The sequence below is a fragment of the Lissotriton helveticus genome, chromosome 3_1 (genome assembly GCF_964261635.1).
Source record: "Lissotriton helveticus chromosome 3_1, aLisHel1.1, whole genome shotgun sequence".
Lineage (NCBI taxonomy): Eukaryota > Metazoa > Chordata > Amphibia > Caudata > Salamandridae > Lissotriton > Lissotriton helveticus.
In genome coordinates, this window is record NC_136061.1 from 730,470,892 (window position 1) to 730,484,379 (window position 13,488).

The window sequence follows — 13,488 nt, forward strand, 5'->3', positions numbered from 1 at the left end:
CCCCTTTACTCATCCCAAACCACCTCCTACTGCTATTAGCTCCAATAGAAAATAAAAAACACTTTCTAGACCTTCCCTCTTCTATCCCTCCACTATCCTTTTCAATCCAACTAACAGACTAACATGTCCAGCGCTCAAGTTAATTTCATATTTCCCTACACTAATTTCCCACTAATCCTGGTTTGGCTCTGGAGTAGTGTTCTACAGTGGCGTCACTAGGGGGGTGCGGGGGGTGCGGAGCGCACCGGGTGACACCCTCACATGGGGGTGACACCATCTGGTTGCGCCCCCCCCCCCCCCAGCAGGCCTCTGTACATGGCACCCCCTGCACCGCACCCGAAGGCCTCGGAGAGACTCGATCCGCTTTAAAAACAAAAGCGAACAGAGATATTTTCTCACCTATTCGAATTAAAATGTTCTCATTAGTTAAAGTTTGAAAAGTGTAATAATGAGGGCCCCCCGCCATTTATATTGAAAAAGACACGGTGCTAAAGAGGGGGGGCCGGGGAGGGGGGGTATTAACCGCTTGGAAATTAGCTTTTACTTTAGCTGTTTCATATCGTAAAATTCTCACGTCTACAAACTCGCTGGTGCCTTGTACACAGATTTCTTTTTGCATTTTGAAAAGCTTTAAAAGAGAAACCACATGAAAGCGGCAGAGAGTGTAAAAGAGGGGGGGGGGGGTCCTGCCCCGCCCCCCCCCCGTATAATGTGCGAGAGAGAGGGAGCTAGAGGGAGTAAGAAGACAGAGAGAGAGAGTTAGAGTGAGAAAGACAGAGAGAGAGGGAGCTAGAGTGAGAAAGACAGAGAGAGAGGGAGCTAGAGGGAGTAAGACAGAGAGAGGGAGACAGAGGTAGCTAGAGGAAGTAAGACAGAGAGAGAGAGGGAGCTAGACAGAGAGAGGGAGCTAGAGGGAGTACGATAGAGAGAGAGGGAGCTAGAGGGAGCAAGACAGAGAGAGAGGGAGCTAGAGGGAATAAGAGAGAGGGAGCTAGAGGGAGCAAGACAGAGAGAGAGGGCGCTAGAGGGAGTAAGAAAGAGAGAGAGGGAGACAGAGGGAGCTAGAGGGAGTAAGACAGAGAGAGAGAGGGAGCTAGACAGAGACAGAGGGAGCTAGAGGGAGTAAGACAGAGAGAGAGGGAGCTCGACGGAGCTAGACAGAGAGAGGGAGCTAGAGGGAGTAAGACAGAGAGAGAGGGAGCTAGAGGGAGCTAGACAGAGAGAGGTAGCTAGAGGGAGTAAGACAGAGAGAGAGGGAGTCAGAGGGAGCTAGAGGGAGCAAGACAGAGAGAGAGGGAGCTAGACAGAGAGAGCGAGCTAGAGGGAGTAAGATAGAGAGAGAGGGAGCTAGAGGGAGGAAGACAGAGAGAGGAGCTAGAGGGAGTACGACAGAGAGAGAGGGAGCTAGACAGAGACAGAGGCAGCTAGAGGGAGTAAGACAGAGAGAGAGGGAGCAAGACAGAGAGAGAGGGAGCTCGAGGGAGCTAGACAGAGAGAGGGAGCTAGAGGGAGTAAGACAGAGAGAGAGGGAGCTAGACAGAGAGAGGTAGCTAGAGGGAGTAAGACAGAGAGAGAGGGAGTCAGAGGGAGCTAGAGGGAGCAAGAGGGAGCAAGACAGCGAGAGAGGGAGCTAGACAGAGAGAGCCAGCTAGAGGGAGTAAGGTAGAGAGAGAGGGAGAGGGAGCTAAAGGGAGTAAGACAGAGAGAGAGGGAGCTAGAGGGAGTAAGAGAGAGAGAGGGAACTAGAGGGAGGAAGACAGAGAGAGGAGCTAGAGGGAGTACGACAGAGAGAGAGGGAGCTAGAGGGAGTAAGACAGAGAGAGAGGGAGCTAGAGGGAGTAAGACCGAGAGAGAGGGAGACAGAGGGAGCTAGAGGGAGCAAGAGAGAGGGAGCTAGAGGGAGCTAGACAGAGAGAGGGAGCTAGAGGGAGTAAGACAGAGAGAGAGGGAGCTAGAGAGAGGGAGCTAGACAGAGAGAGGGAGCTAGAGGGAGTAAGATAGAGAGAGCGGGAGCTACAGGGATCTAGAGCGAGCAAGACAGAGAGAGAGGGAGCTAGAGGGAGTAAGAGAGAGAGAGGGAGCTAGAGGGAGCAAGACAGAGAGAGGGAGCTAGAGGGACCAAGCCGGAGAGAGAGGGAGCTAGAGGGAGTAAGACAGAGAGAGAGGGAGCTAGGCAGAGCAAGACCGATAGAGAGGGAGCTAGAGGGAGCAAGACAGAGAGGGAGTTAGAGGGAGTAAGACAGAGAGAGGGAGCTAGAGGGAGTAAGACAGAGAGAGAGGGAGTAAGACAGAGAGAGGGAGACAGAGGGAGCTAGAGGGAGCAAGACAGAGAGAGAGGGAGCTAGACAGAGAGAGGGAGTAAGACAGAGAGAGAGTGAGCTAGAGGGCTCTTGACAGAGAGAGGGAGCTAGAGGGAGTAAGAGAGAGAGGGAGCAAGACAGAGTGAGAGGGAGCTAGAGGGAGTAAGACAGAGAGAGCTAGAGGGAGCAAGAGAGAGAGGGGGCTAGAGGGAGTAAGAGAGAGAGGGAGCTAGAGGGAGTAAGAGAGAGAGGGCTAGAGGGAGTAAGACAGAGAGAGAGGAAGCTAGAGGGAGTAAGACAGAGAGAGGGAGCTAGAGGGAGTAAGACGGAGAGAGGGAGCTAGAGGGAGCAAGACAGAGAGAGGGAGCTAGAGGGAGTAAGAGAGAGAGGGAGCTAGAGGGAGTAAGAGAGAGAGTGGGAGCTAGAGGGAGTAAGAGAAAGAGTGGGAGCTAAATAGAGTAAGACAGAGAGAGGGAGCTAGAGGGAGTAAGACAGAGAGAGAGGGAGCAAGAGGGAGTAAGACAAAGAGAGAGGGAGCTAGAAGGAGTAAGAGAGGGAGAGAGGAGGCTAGAGGGAGCAAGACAGAGAGAGGGAGCTAGAGGGAGTAAGACAGAGAGAGAGGGAGCTAGAGGGAGTAAGGCAGAGAGAGAGGGAGCTAGAGGGAGTAAGACAGAGAGAGGGAGCTAGACAGAGAGAGGGAGCTAGAGGGAGTAAGACAGTACCTAGCACCGTACATTTCCGACAGAGGTGGTCCATGCGGTAAGTCGTGAGGGGGTGACACCATGAGTTACCCGCACCGGGTGACACCAACCCCAGTGACGCCACTGGTGTTCTACCTTCCGAAAAGCGCCTCAACACCTCATCAGGGGAGCGGGCGCTATATAAATGCAAACCTTTCTACCTTCTATCCCTCCACTATCCTTTTCAATCAAAATAACAAACTCACATGTCCACTGCTCAAAGTAATTTACTATTTCCCTATTCTAATTAACCACTAATTCTTTTTGGGTTCCGGTTCCGGAGTAGCGTGCTACTCACCGAAAAAGCAATGTCTGCGCCTTCTCAGGAGTAGTAAGCGCTATGTAAATAAAATTACAATGAGTGGTGCTTCGAGCCTTTCGCCTGTCTGTGCTCCCTGCACCTGCTGCTATTTCATAACGTGCAAGCTAAGAGACATGGCGTTAGGTCCCTTTTTCACTATGACAGGTTGTTTATAAATCACTAATTGAATGCAATGTTTCTGACAGGCTGCTCATCCTTTCATCGTCCAGTCCACTTCACAGAGCGAGACGCTGCCCTGCGGGGCTCGGCATGGCCCCTTTAAGAGTGCACCCTGAACCTTGCATCGCTAATAAGCCCAGCGGAGTTGCAGGGAGCACAAATGAAGCGTGCAGCCCAGATTACAGTGGCGTTCCTATTAGTCAGAGGCGCAGGAGGCTGCACTTGAGTAACTGCTGGGGACGGACGGATTCGACGCGTTCCTGTCTCCGTGGCAGACGTTATCGGAGGCACGCGGGTTTAGTGCTGGGTCTGCCAGCCTGGAGTTTGGCACTAGTTGAAAAGTGCGAAATATGATTCGATAACAGAGGAGTTATTCTTGGAAGCTTGGACAGCCATCGAGACGACAGGAGCGACTGAGGTGAGTTACGCGTCATCCCGGAAACTAAAGAACATTAGGATTTCATAAATGTGAGACACCTCGCTTCTGGAATGGCGCCTGATGCTGTAACTCTGAACGCATATTTAATCAATGTTGGGTGCTTTGTGGATGGCGTGGGAACTAAATGGCACACGCCTGGGCGTTCATTCGAGATTGAAGCTTACAACTACGGGGATAAAACTCAATGCCCCCCAGCAATAATGCAGTGCCAGTGGTGTTCAAATTATACCGCATGCTACACAAATGTGAAGCCTGACAAAGGAGCTGTTTCTAAGAAACTGGGCTCCGCGGTTTGTCAGTAATGGAGAGTGACAGCGAGGGGTGCCCTGAGAAGGATTGGACTTGACTGCAACTCAAATTATAGGTGTCACCATAAAGGATGCTATACCAGCAGTGTTGCGTAACTTGTGAAGGGGCACGAGTCTGCTTCACTCATTTTGAGAAATGTGACCCTGCCACTTTACTAGGCGTGTGCTTTTCAAGGCTAAATTAGCAGGGGCGAGGCACACACACGTCTTATCTTTGCTCTGTTTTCAAGCATAGCTGAATTTGCACATGCGCCTCCGTTTAATTTGTAATTCAATAGCCAAGTAATCGATAAATGCGGATTAGTTTGTTCGTATACCGTTTATGTGGAGCATCTGTGTTGTTTTGATAGTCGTTTTCAGGTGCCTTTGCTTTAAGGGCAGTGGTTGTCTGTCACTGTGCTTCCTTCCAACCTCGCCTAAAAATTGTACATGTATATGTGTGTGTATATATATATATATATATATATATATATATATATATATATATATATATATATATATATGTATTTTTTTTACCTTTTTGTGTTGATTCTACACGATTTAAAGACGTAAGATTATAGTTCTAATGCTGAACGGTGGTAGAAGATAATTTACTCCTCTGGAGACCAAAACTTTCAAAATGCAAATGAAGTACCCCAGTAATATATTGTTGGGAACACAAAGCGACACCCATAGACACATTCCCAGTTCACATTGCTGATGGTTTCCATGGGTGACCAGAACTCTCTTTTTTTGCTTCCTTTCCACTTGGGTTTTTAAGATCCTTCTGTACTCTTGTAGCTTTGTTAAGAAGTACGTAACTGCACAGCACTGGAAGCCCGTGACGTTTTATACCATATTCCAGGAACGTGTAATGCACATGGGGTATCCTAACTGGAGTAAGTTGGGGGAAAGGGTTTCTACTAAGTTTAGTACTCAAAGATCATGGCAGTGGGATAGCAAAGATTTTGGGTAGATAAAATATGCAATATCTGCTCTCTCGGGCCGTCTCCATCCTCCTCTATGTGAGTCCATTTATCAGGTGTTTTCGGTTACTAATGCAGGGATACTGCTCAAAGACAAGTACTGTAGAAGAGGTAAGGATGGTGCCTAGGAAGTCCAAGAGAAAGCAGCTAACGACCCGAGCTCTCCTCCTGGCAGCTGCAGAGCTTAAACTAAAGATTACTAATACCATTCCAGGGCTAAGGGTGGGAATCATCATGCCAGGGAAGCTTCCATCGCCATAAAAAAAGAATTGCCAGCATTATGCCAGGTCAGCACCTTTCCAGGTGTGGGTACTGTCATGTGATGGGTGTCAAGAATTACTTCCAATATTCCAAGGCCAGCATTTCGCTGTGGGTGCCCTGTCACCTTATGCGATAGGGTAACCCATACGCCAAGAATTGCCACCAGTGTGCCAGCATTTTGCCAATGAGTGGGTTAGCGTATTGCATGGATACTCCACTAATGTTAGGAGTTTTCAATAAGCTATTTCCAGCAAGTGGCCAGGTCTCACATTTGCCTGTGTGCATTGTGTGACCCTTATTTGCCAATGATTACCTCTAGTATTCTGCTTCCAGCATTTTGCGATGCTCCCTCCCCCATTTACTATGCCAACCCACGTAAACTAAGAATTACCTTTGCTATGCAGTGGGCGGCACATTACCATTTTTGTCCTCTCCCATGTTCTATTGTTGGCCTCAGATACCAAAAATTACCTCCTTTACTTCAGAGAGAGCAACAGACTCCAAAGCGTCATATGTATTTTCACATAAACAACGTTGGAAAAATACATATATTTAAGATACATAACTGTCATATTTAAAAATGCGTAACTGAGTAATATGGTCAACTTATGATCTCATAATCCACAAGGTCAAAGGGCAAGTGGTTTGTTTGGAAATGTCACCAGAACGGTGAGATGGTAATATGGGGCCATTCTACACGTTGTCTATTTTTTAAATTTTATTTAGCATGCATAATTTACGGTAGTTAGCAGTCGTTTTTATATTTTTTACTGTTATTATTGAACATAGTGAAAGGCTGGCCTTTACTGTTTGACTGACTGCAATAAAAAGAAGGGAACAGTACTTAACTATGTAGTCAAGAATGTATAATTTCAGGCAAAAACACCGTTGGGAAAACACATTCCGTCTGTTGGAAAAGAGTGATTGTTGAAGTTGCTTTCTCGACGATACAGGTAACAGTGGACACTGATTGGAATTAAAATGTTTGTTTTGTACCTTTCATAAATAGAATGTTGATGAAACAATGGAATAATTATTTGAATTTGTGACCACAGCATTTACTGCACAATTATGGATTTCCCACATTAGCATCATTATTTACACCCAATTTGCAGATGTCAACTGAAATTGTGATTCTAGCTCAAAGGATGAAAACCAAAATGGTGATACTGGTTCAAATTAATGAAAATAATACTACTAAACGTTGTATTGCGTAATTTGCTTTTTCTTTCTGCATACATTAAGCAGTTCTTCCACTTAATTTAGTCCTCCATTGCCTCATAATGCTAGTGGCCATGAAAGTGGTAAAACTGTAAGGTGGTTTGGGAGCTGTGTCTATACTTGTCAGGTTCACATGAAATAAGAGTTTGTATACCACTTTATTTTGTGCAATAAACTCACCCAAATGTATAATATGTTTTATTTACCTTGCTATCTCTGGCGGAGAGCGTCTTCAGGCTAGGGATTACTCCATCTTTCATGGCTTGGGAAACCGGACCAGCAGGCCAGGAATCTTGAACAGGTACAAGCTCAGCATGACAGACGGTGGGATTAATGAAAGGAGGGTCTGCCTTAAGACACCTGCTAGCTTCTGATGGGGCAAAATCTCTGGCCCTATGAGAAGTTGGGACAGGACAGGTAAAGCAGCACCGGATGGAGTTTGCCCCATCCAAATCTTTGGTGCAAATTCAAATACAAGCTGCATTCAAGTGAATGGACCTTTGTCTCGAATTGAGGCTTAACACCAACAGTTCAAATCATCAATGACAGTGAAGCACATTTTGATCCACAAGGGCGATAGAGTAGTACATTTGCAAACCATGAAGGTTTATTAGCTAATTAGCAAAGTTAAAAACTTAAAATCATTTGAGTTAGTCATAAATAAATAATCACCATATACAGCGTAGGTTGGTATATTAGAAAGTGAGCTAAAAGAACAAATACAAAGACCGGTTATTTAAGGAATGCCATATGCAAATTGAATTAGCTTCAGTTTCCCCTGAAGGGAAATTGTCCAGTGCTAAGCTGAGGATGCAAATGAGATTGGGGGAAGTTTAAGCAGCAGGTGTCAACAAGTAAAGCCTATAAAGGTAGAACCAAATGAAGTTTCCTTCAGGCAAAGAAGAATAGATTTGCTTGAGAGTTGAACTCTAGAGCCCGGAAAACAAAGAGATGTCGTAGCACGAGTGGAAAGGTGCATCTGCACTCCAAAGGGTAGATCAGAGCATCTGAGACCAACTCATCAATGCGCAATTAAAGCATAAGATTCAACAAACTGCTATACATCCTACTGTTCCCAAGAAGTGGAGACCAATAAAAATCCAACTTCTCCCGGATAAGCTGCCTTCGATCTGTCTCCTGCGCATTGCATACAGTAAGCTTATTGCTGCATGTCTTTCAATAGATATCTTGTACAGGATGATACATCATGGATAGCCCGTCCAAGACACAAGTGCTAGAAACTCATTATCCAGAACGAATAAAATTCGGGATTAGAGTTCTCACAACTAAAATAGAAACCAATCATTTATTCAAACTACTGCAGTTTGAAGTTTGGCTCCTGAAAGCAGAGAAACTGGTGAGATGATGAACAGCAGCTAAAATGCTTTTTAAATGTTAGCATGAGTCGGTCAACTGACCCCTACATTAACTATAGTTAACATAAAACACACTTTAAGTATGGTTAATTACAACATGAAAATCACTAAATATGATCAAACCTAGCATAAAACCACACTTTAGATTTATACACATAACGTACATTATTGCATATGTAAGGCAAAATGAAAAATAGTGACAGAGTGTCACCACATGCAACTGTTGTCCTCCTATTCCAGTGTGTCAGGGGGTTCATTGATGAGCACTTCCAGAGCCCTGTTTCAACAGTGTGCTGTTCTGAGGCGTGCACAGCATGTCTGCTAAATTCAGTTTTTTTTTTTATGAGGAGGTGCATCTAAATTTTACCCTCCCACATGAGCAATCCTGAGACTACCTCTAGGCTGCCATGTGCTTACATGGCGCTTTGCAGTTGGATCTTGGTTCAGTCCCCAGATAACCCTTTCCTCTTCCTGTCATCATCTGTTGAGTTCTGCTACACAGTGTAATTTAACCCTCCCACACACACCTAATTTGCGCAGAATTTTATTTTTAGGTCTCGCCTAGGCAGCGCTTGCGCTGTCTCTTCGAGACCTGTTGTATTCAGGATATGGGCATGAAGCTCCGCCCACTTTCCTCACATCTTTTTAATTGGTTCCTGTTACTGTCCTTTGTAAATGGTGGCTTTTCATTGGTCAGTAGGCTTAGCAGTCCCTCCTTAGTACCGACTTTTCTCTTGTTGTAACCTCCCATAATGACTGCCCTGTTACATGTGTTACTCTAGTTACTCTAGATGTTGTAATTACAGCCTCGGAGCACTATTTTGTTAAATCACATTCTCCTGCCTGCTGTTGCAAGCAAGACACGCTCTCCCCTAATGATTTTTTTTAATTTAACCAGCGCGGCACGCCTCAGCTGCAATAATGGCAACCGTGCATTTTTTTATTAATATTTTTCCGCTCGCCGAAATTAGCGGCATGCTTTTTTTTTCTGTTTATTTACTTTTCTTACAATGGCAGCATGCCCCGCTTTAAATTTACACATCTTAAGCTAAAGCACGGGTGCCGCTATTGCTTCAAACGTAAATAAATAGAAAAGCACTTTAGCTTAACCTCTTCAGAGCGGCGCGAATTTTCGCGCTGTGCTGAAGATTCGAAAAACGGGTGTGGTCATGACGGAACGGTTCCGTCATCAGCACAGCCCAACCGACGCTGATGACGGAACCGTTCCGTCATAGGCATCGAAGGGTTTAAGATGATTAAAGTTAAAGCGTGGGTGCTGCCACTGTAGCAAAAGTAAATAGATAGAAAAACAAGCGTGTGCCTGCCATTTCTTTTCCATTTGTTTACTTTTGTAGCTTTAAACATCTTAAGCTAAAATGTGGGTGCCGCAATTGCTTCCAAAGTCGTTCAATAGAGAAAAAAAATGTGGCACAATAGAGAAAAAAAATGTGGCACCTAGCCTTTTTTTCCCTCTTTTTTCCCTCGTCAAGGAAGTACCATTTTTGACTCATATGGTCTGAAGTGAAAGGCGCACTCGGATATTTGATCTCCGGAGGTTCTGAGGAACGCTGTAGTCTGTGTCGGAGAGGCTCCTGGGTTTCCTTGAATTCGCTCGTTGCACACACACGCGGCTGAAGGCACTCTAGTGCCCTGCCACCATGGGCTGCAGATGGCAGTGACTCGCAGGCTCCTCTTCAAAATCCTTTTAGAGATTGCTGAGGCAAAGAGAGGGTGAGTTGCTTTCCTTTGTAACCATCCGTGCAGGCAGAGAGATGCTAATGTTCAAACGGACGCAGTTAACTGTTGAGGCCGCTCTGTAGGTTCAGTGCATACCGCAGAATATCCACTGACAGTTTAGCGTTACTCGGGGGGTCGAGCTGCTTCCATCAATATGAGAATGAAACCGGTAATTTAATCAATTTGGGTGGTTGTTAAAGCAGGGATTACAGCGCTTGTATCTCCCACACTTTGGACGAAAATATTTTGTCCTTTATGAGGTATGTGTGACATCAGACGTGAGGTGTTCCCAACTGTTTCTGTGGTTCAGAGGTCACATGGCCGAGCTGGCTGCGAAGGAGCTGGACAACCCTGGTACCAGGGAGGATACCTGGTGGCATGGGATGACATCCTGGTGCCAACACCTGTGGCCTCATGGATCTTCCCTTGTGTCATATGCTCATTTAGCACCTCCTGTAAAGCATCACTGTATGCCTGTGTAATGGGATGCCTTGTGTCCTGCAGAGGACATTAGCAGCGTCCTCCAGGGGATGACGTGCCATCAGAAGAGATCTTGTTGTTGTCCCCCAAATGCACAACTTATAGTCTGCCATTTTCCGTCTCTGTATATTCATACGCTATGCTCAAGCCACCCCCTCTTACCATTGTCTGTTATTTTGTGTTTTTGGTTGGTATCCTATGATTTATTTCTATGATTTATTATTTGATACAGAGTTTTGTTGTCAATTTAGCATATGTTTCATTGTCTTGGTCGCTTTCTGGGTCTCCTTGTAATTTTCTGGGACTTCTATTCAGTTGCACACAAACTTTGTGATTTCAATAAATGTTGAACCTCTCGCTTTTGGCTGTGCCTCCTGTGGGTAGAGGTAAACCGTGCTGAGGTAAAGTTGCTCCGTAGACGCTCATGCTGGGTTCATGCAGTCTATTGCTGAAGGTTGGTAAAGACATTCATTAGGAACAAGAAATAATGCACAATCTCACTTTGCATCTTGAAGGTGGGAGTGACTGAGTAGAAATACTTTTATATACAGAAAATTGTCAATTCCTGCCTTGCAAAGTAGCAAAAATAGATGATAGGCCATCTCCAGAGTTAATGTTGGTGTAATGACGTACATTGTTGAAAAATATTTTAGAAGGCCTGCTGCTTTTAACCCCAATATTTCATCACGTGGGTGAGCATGACTGGCTCACAGAGCATGCCTAGCCTGACGTTAGCACCATCCTATACGGTTGCAGTTTCCACAGTACTCTGCCGCACTAGTGTTGGCTCTGAATATGTCCGGCATGGCGGATTGGAATCATCCTTCATGAATAAGAGTGAGGTAATATAGTGGCCATCCCCAGTATCTATCTATTCTGTTAGATTCTCTCAGAGACACTTGATATTCGTTATTTGGATACCCCCAAGCTCTTCTCATTGCCCCTCACTAAACACGGTGCCAGGAATTGTGTTGCCCTGTGCAGTGCTCTAAATGGACATATAGAAGTGTAGGTATTTAAAGTACCTGTTTGCTCCGGCGAAGTACCGGTACTCGCCCGTTAAATGGCGCACTGAGAAGTGCAAGTTACCCTCCTTTTCAAAATAAGAAAGTGCAGGTACCCAGTGCTGGACAGTACCTGCCCTGTTCAGAAATGAAATCTAGACTCTACTTATATCATCTTTTCCGTTACTACTGGCATCAAAAGCGCAGAGATACTCCTGCCAGAGTCGATTCAAGCGCTATACAAACCAACAAATAAATAAATAAATAAATAAAGCACTGCTCCTGTCCATATGGACTCACTCTCTTTATCCATGCCAACCAGGGCCTGCCCTATCTATTTACTGTAGTCTCTTTGTTGGAAAGTGGGTTATTGGTAGGGGCAAATGTAGGTCTGCCACTGGCAATAAGGCCACTAACACATGGTAGGACCCAGCATAGGTCTTAGAAAATTATTCCTATGCTCAACCCTTGGTAATGTGGCTGCGAGCAGACGGGCTTAACTTCAAAGACAGGTATGTAAAGCGTTTAAAAACACCATTTCAGTAAATAATTAAGACACAAAATAAAAATCCAACACCAATTTATAAAAATGGGTAATGTTTGTATCTTTTAAATGACACCAAAACGAAAAGAATCCACTGTAGGGAACCAGAGATATGAATTTTTAAAGATTAGTCACTTTCTAGTGCTTAGAAACCAACAGTGCCCCTTTTAGTCAGTTTTCTCTGTCAGGGACACACCTTTATAAATTTTTCTGAAGAATTTTCTCACCACTGTGGTGGGCCGCCTTCTTCAGCTAGCGGGGTCCAGTTAGAACACCTTCCTGGAGTTCTGCTTGCGAATCCCAAAGTATCCAACACTCAATCCAAGGTTCTGGAATCTCCAAGAGGGTCCGTGAAAGCGTGAAACTTCAATTCCGCAATCCACTTGAACAAAACCCTTACAAATCCACTGGTACTCGAGGCTTTGAATTCTTTGTGGGGCTGTCCAGGTGATCTCTGTTAACCTGTAGCTCGCAGGGAGCCCACTGAGTCATTTTTCAGCAAGGTAATCCACAGGGCTGCAGTTTCACTTGGTACCGTCTTCAGAGGTCAGGCCTTAGAAATCTTTGCACAGAAAACTTCTCAGCAGGGCACTTCTTGCTTCAGTAAGTTTCAAGCAGCAGATCTGGAGGGCTCTGCCCCTCTCAGATACTTATTCAAAATTCTCTGCTTCAAGCACCAGGTCACTTCTGACCAATGAGAGCAGGGCAACTCCTCACCGTTATGACCACATCCTGTAGAGTGTGGCATTAGTTTGTCCCAGAGTGCATCATACTTCCAAATCCATAATGGCTGATTTTCCAGCAAGGAGGTAGGAGCTGGCTAAACACACCCCCTGAGATGGCTTATTTCCATGGACTCTCCCCCTACCATCTGCACATACCTTCCTTAAGCCTAGCCCTGACTCTGGGTCATGAGTGTCAGAGTGAAACTGAAACCCAGGTCTCCCCTCTGCCTTTGAAGAGGATGGTTTACGACTCCACTCCCCTGGCCTGACATTCCCATAGACCAGCAAACTGCCCTCCCAGCAGAGGGGTTCTTATCACCTCTTCAAAGCAGCCTGGCTAATCCACTTAACTCTCATCAATCAGGGCAGACCACTGAAAGGCTGAATTTGGACTTACAAACAAGAAAGTCTTATAACTTCTTCTATATACAGTTTAGGAGAAATTCAACAATATCATATTGTTGGATTTACTACTACCATTCTGGGAAGTCTTTGAATGGTCCGGCTAGTCCTCTCCTATCAATATTTATTTATCAATAACTTCCTACCATGTTAACCTATGGGCCATGGGATTTGCAATGGGGACAATGACTTGGGCCACTTTTCTACCACCAGGGCTTATAAAACCATATTTTATAAGTATTTCCCTAATTTCTACAGGACCCCCACCCCCTGTGCATCTAGGGGAGACTTCAAGGGTTCAGCATCTGCAGAAATATTGCAGTTCCTCCATACCCACGTCTTCTAGCATCAAAGTCGAATTTGAGCAGCTCTTTAATACAATGTGGGGAGTGAAATGTAAAATTTCACTTTACCCAGGCATATAAAAACTCATTTTATAAGGGCGTACCTTATAGATAACTGACCCCCCACCCCTGGGATACCTAGCGGGGACCCTGGGGGTCCC

General features: G+C 45.4%; 1 protein-coding gene across 8 annotated transcripts in view; it reads left to right on the forward strand.

Annotated features, from left to right (window-relative positions):
• Positions 1-13,488, forward strand: part of PPFIBP2 (PPFIB scaffold protein 2) — a 1,415,596-nt gene that overhangs the window by 359,604 nt on the left and 1,042,504 nt on the right. For 5 of the 8 annotated variants that reach the window (XM_078680882.1, XM_078680883.1, XM_078680884.1 and 2 more), the window contains exon 1: positions 3,698-3,939. The exons of the other annotated variants lie outside the window; for them this stretch is intronic. The gene's annotated coding sequence lies outside the window, so the exon portion shown is untranslated. Of the gene's footprint in view, positions 1-3,697; positions 3,940-13,488 lie in introns of those variants that run through there. 8 annotated transcript variants of the gene reach the window in all.